Source organism: Gymnodraco acuticeps, unplaced genomic scaffold (genome assembly GCF_902827175.1).
Source record: "Gymnodraco acuticeps unplaced genomic scaffold, fGymAcu1.1, whole genome shotgun sequence".
NCBI lineage: Eukaryota > Metazoa > Chordata > Actinopteri > Perciformes > Bathydraconidae > Gymnodraco > Gymnodraco acuticeps.
In genome coordinates this window covers 3,674,026-3,680,025 of record NW_022991180.1, presented here as the reverse complement: position 1 = coordinate 3,680,025, position 6,000 = coordinate 3,674,026, and positions in this window count along the sequence as shown.

Below are 6,000 nucleotides of genomic sequence, written 5' to 3'. Positions count from 1 at the left end.
TGCTGTCTTTCTATTTACTTGAATGTGTGAATTCATTCAGTTGGGTAGGTAAGCTTGGGATGGATATATTAAATATATACATACAAAAAATTAGAGACTCTTTCCAATGAAAGTAGCTAGCCGCAATAGCTCCAAGATTGCTATATCTAGTTTGTAGGTCGCCAAGTTGGCATCATTGACAGTTCGTCTCTTAAAGCCTCTAAAGCTCTGCAACAAAAAAGGATCATTATGAATGTAAATACTATACATGGTAATGCAGCAGGGCAGAGTGCGATGAGGCAGGCAGGCAGAACCAGATTTATTTCTAAATATTTGTCGATCAATATTAGGCTACACTAATATAAGGCTACTAGTATTATAATATTACTGCAATAATATTCCAGTGGTGGCTGCTTAAGGTTGTTTCTGGCTCGTTTGATCCAAACATTGTCCAAAGCTCAAAATGTATTGTAATAGATGTAAGAATTCTCAAAATGTACAATATGTTTTGATCCAACACAATATTCTGATTCAATCCATATATGTTAGGGGTTTTTTTTCCACCAAAATAAATAGACTGCCTTCTCTCCAGCTCACCGCACACAAAGGGGGGGGGGGGGCATCTGTATTAACGTGTCAGTCTATAAGCACTCTAATAGCACCATAAATTACATTTAAATAACCACAAAAAGACAATTATTGTTTCCGATATTGATTTAACGAGATGCTGTTATAACATGGAAACGGCTTAATTTAAAAAAATAAGCTTCAAAAATGTTTTATGAAGCACACTGGGTACAGCCCTGTAATACATGTGTTCCGTGTGTATATAGTCTTACGCAAGAAACACATAGCATGAACAGACTGCAACAAAACCAGTCTTACAAAACAGACTTCTGCTAAACTGGTGCAGAAGCAAAGCATCTGCCTTAGATGAAGTTCACACAGAACTGTGGAAAAGGGAGAACATCTGTACTTGCTTTCAACGACATGATCAGGCTTATATATTATAAAAGTGTTGGCTAAAGTAACGCAGAATATATATATTTTTTTAATTGTAAATAATTAAGTACACACACATAACAAGCTGTACCGAGTTCCTCCGGCTGCAGTTCCGCAGACGGCCGATGTGTGGCAGCATAGCGCTGGGAGCAGAGGGAGGTGAGTATATGACGGATATGACGGATGACGGATGCGACGGAAATACACCCGAACATATCTGGTAGGCCGAACATATCTGGTACTGACACAGGTAGTGACAATGGATGCGTCTCAGGTCGACTATTTTCATTTCCTCGGTCGTCGGTATCACCGGAAGTTGATTTGTGTGCGCCATCTTGAGTACCGTCCCATGGCTCTTATTTCTGCCGGAGGACCAAGGATCGAGGAGCGATAACCGAGGAACCACCAAACCATCCTCCGATGAAATCCTCAGACACTCGCCCCGACCCCTTACTGTGTATCGCTCACTGATTGGACGATGCAGTGCATGCACTGATCTGATGCTTCTTGACATGAGAGCAGTTTCCCAGCGGAGTGAAGAAAATACATGAAACTCACGAGAGTCACTCCTCAGTCTATACTGTGTTTTGTTTAAATTAATGTATCATTTAGTTACACATTTGTGATATATCTGAAGAACAAAGTGGTCAAAAATCATTTTATTCATTTATTGGAAACATTTTCATGATCGCTTTTTTCGTTGATAGATTTTAAGAATGGCGTTTATCTTTTTTGAGAATGAGTTCTTATTTCATTTTATTTATTTGGGTCTACAACAGATGATACAAATGTATATGTCAGTAAATGTGTACTAACAGAGGCGGGGGGGTGTGTGAAAACAACGGGGACAGAGCTGCTGTCAGACGATCAGCTGTGCGGTGTCATCACAAACGGACGTTGCTTCACGTGACGCTCCGGAGGAAATGACGTCCCATTGCTCTTAAAACTCATTTCCCTGCTTCTCGTGGTTTCCTTGCATCTCTCCATGCTTCCCTGGTGGGAGGGACTAGACGCAGGGAAACGACGCAAGGATTCCATTTAATCGACCTGAGATGCAGCCAATGGCAACCATGCTCGGTGGGTCTTCTTCGCTGCTTTTGGTGTATTTTGTGGCGGAAGTACAGCACCACTTACAAGCCCGGCATATGTACTACAGCGTCTCCAGCGGTCTCGTGTGGACGGACACGTTTCTTGAGCCAATACCGTGTGGACGGAAGAGTTTTTTTGATATCGAATTCGCTTCGTTCTCCGTTTTGTTTCCGTGTAAACGGAGTCTTAATTCAAGCTAGAATGTTTTTCTAAAGTGTTTCTTCTGAGATTACACATTTATCTTAGGTACTACTGAATTTCCATGTACACACACACACACACACACACACACACACACACACACACACACACACACACACACACACACACACACACACACACACACACACACACACACACACACACACACACACACACACACACACACACACACACACACACACACACACACACACACACACACACACAGGAGAACAGCTGAGCAGGCAGATGTCCAGACAGCTGTGGATACAAAAACAGTTTGACAATTCTCTCTTTTAAACCAAGCCAGCTTTGAGACTCGTGATGAAAGTCTTTAGAAAATGAACAAAATGATAATTAATATTTCTCTCTTTTGGCTTCAGGTTACTCTCCCTATTTATGTGCTTCAATAGAAACCAAATTGATGTAAAATCCTTAATAGTTCCCGCCAATAAACAAGTGCTCCTTAAACTAGACTTTCTGAAATGCACATCGTTTCAAATGGCAGGAAAGTGGGTCATCTCCCCAACTACCGGGCTTACCTTTGAGTGAGCAAATTTGCCATTTTCAATTATTAAAGCAGCATCTGTCTACTTTCACATTTCAACAGCTCAGATCACTGCGGGAACAGCCCTGCAGAGACAAAATCCACAGCCATCGAAATAAAAGGAGAGGCTGGTGTGATACCGGATTCAAGAGGAATGACGGAAGAAAGGCCTCACCCTCTGGGATAACTACTCAGTCCCATCCATGCCTTACTAAATTCTCATTGACTAATTGGCTTTCTCTTGGCATTGAGTTGTCCAATCTAAATGGTAATTTTGAAGGCCCTTCTCCCGTCACTGGTGGTAATGCTTGTTTACTGGAAGACAGTTACTCTATACAAAAATTAAAGTTGTAATGAGAAGGCAGGGGTCTGTCCGACTGTCATGAGACAATACATGACAAAGCTGAGAGTCTGGTGTCGAGTACTTTGTATGATAAACTACATACTGCTTGAAACATGCAGTGGTGATTCTTTAAAAACAAAATATGGTTTATGTTGAAAAATCGACTTGTTTGTCTTTTTTATTTAGTTTGTCAGAAAAGCAGAGTGCCACTACTTGTTAACCTGAGTGTAAAGGTGTCCTAATTTTGTCCCACATTCAAAACAAATGCGAGGTAAGAGTATCGGAGGCTCTAAGTGAACGTAGATATACATTTTAATTCTCTGATGATGGATGTCACCTGTCAGATGTACTTCCTTTCTTTCCCCCAAATAGATAGTGAGATAAGATACTGCAACGTTAAACAAAAATAAAACTATTGGAGCAAAGAAAAACAATAAATCATGTGTTGAAAAGGAAATGAGGGGGAACAAATAAAGAGCAGGAGGATTTCACAGCAGATTTTGGATTGTGCTGGTACATTATTCATTTCACTGAATATACTCACACCTTTCTCGTGTTGTTTTAGTGGAGTTAGTGTAACCTTTTCCTACTTGTACAAACTAAAGTATTTGAGATGCCCTCTCCGTTGAGAACTGAAGCAGCACGTTTACATTTAATCTGTCATTTTGATATTAAAGGACAAAGTCAAAGCCACGGGCATCTGGATCCACAATGTCCTCTGCTTTTATTGTTTTCGGACCTTGCAAGGTCTCAAGATATCACACCAAGTTGAATCCTTATGCTTTTGGATTGCATGACAGCATATCTGGGATAACAATTGCACACACAGAAATTCAAAAGAGGAAGCAATGTAATTGTAGGGACCATGTTTGCCTTCTCCAGTTTTAATGTGGTTAAGGTAGCTCTCTAATAAAAAATAAATGGCAGTTTTATAATGCTTCAAAGCCTGAAAATAATTGAGTTTCATGAGAGCAATAGAGGATCTAATTGTTATAGCATACAAAATGCTTTTGCAGGTACCAAATCTGACACAATTGCATCAGGAATTGTATAAACAACCCGTTTCAAAGAGCCTGCCAGCTTGTTGCTTTATTTGAGGGATTAATGAGGTTGCTTTTAAAATGCTAACCATGGGTGCATAAACTGGCAATGCCCCATTATAATCAATTTAGCATGAAAGTCCCGATAGAGATGTAATTTATTTTAATTCACAAAGTTAACTGGTTTCATTCACCCTCATTAATTTAACCAACATATCTGATGGTTTGCATGCTGGCAGAGTGGTGGCAAAGTTTGATGTCACTGATTTATATGGTTCACGAACTGTAAGGTAGAACGCCATTCGTTGCCCAGGATGTATTCAATGTCACCACAGTGGATCAACATGCGTCATGGTGCTGGAGTCTGTCCTGATGACTTCAGCTCAATCAACTCAAAGGAAAGTATTTTTTTCAATCAATAATACATCATCACAGTTAGTTCTAAATTGTATTTGCACCTGGGAGATAATTGAAGAAAGAACTTGCCTTATTGTTAAAGCACAACTAAAACTCTTCCTGTGTATCTCAGGAAATCACTTGAAGCCTGTCTGCTCCTGTCTGACAGGTCAGTGAAACTGAAGAAAGACGATCGAACAAAAGAAAAGGATTTTGGAAAGAGTGTGAGTGGGGATGACAGCATGGAGAAAAATAGACCACTGCTCAATAGGTGCCCTTAAAACACATACAGTAGTCTATGGAGACGATGAAATGTGTCACCAAATGTCCTTTTATGGAGAAATACAAGCAGCATGTTTAGTGCCAGCACTTTAAAAATCTACAGAATTTATCAACGTTTTGTATGATCTCAATAACAAGCAAAGAAGAACAGGCTGCCTGACACTGCCAATTGTTTAAATCAAATCTATAACCAGCAATTACTGACCTGTAACACAGAATGCATGTTCAAAAACAGCCACAGTCTGAGACAGTGTCAAAACTGAAACAACAGATTCACTGTTCATGTTTAATTCAACATGCTTGGCCTCAGGTATGAGTAAATTCACTGCTCCACTCTCTCCCCCTCTTACTCTCCTCTTGTCATCTTTTATTGATTTAGAAGTCAGATTACATTACCATGATATATGTGGGTGCGGCGGCATTATCTCCCAAACATCTGCAAGTATCTGGGGCAGTATTCAGAATGATGCAACCACATACCCCCATACCCATAATCAGTCTCACCATGCCCTGCATACCCAGCTGTTGCATGCCAGCCTAAGGCCATCTGCCCATGCATAATTCCCACAATCCTAATTGTTGGTTTCACATATTGTACATTAACCGTGTGTTGTAGAATAATGTAAACCTGAAGGCCATGCATGATGGATCCATAGCTCATTGATTTCCCATTGAAGGCTACGAGAAGCAAAGCTCGGTCCATTAGTCACTGCATACATTTTGCACAACTGTCATGAGGTCATATGAATGTTATATTATTTATGTCACTGACAAGCCCACTTGCTTTCTGTTATATGTTGTGTCACACCAGTAAACTCAAGGAACTCTGCATAAACGCAGGTAAGATGGCTATCTGAAAAACCGAGTCATTATGATGGCTCAATATGTAAAGATATTCCTTACTGTAAAGCTACTTTATATAGATTTAAGTTCCAATGTTAACTTTTGATAAAAAACTATCACTCAGTGACCTTGAGAAACAGTAAACGTCTCCTATGTTGGTTTAATGTCGCTGATATTCTGCTGTTATGGTACAAAGACTTGAATAAAATGTAATTATAGACTATCTTCAATAAGGTAGTGGTGATGGGGGGGATAATGTCCCACTACCTAAACACCTT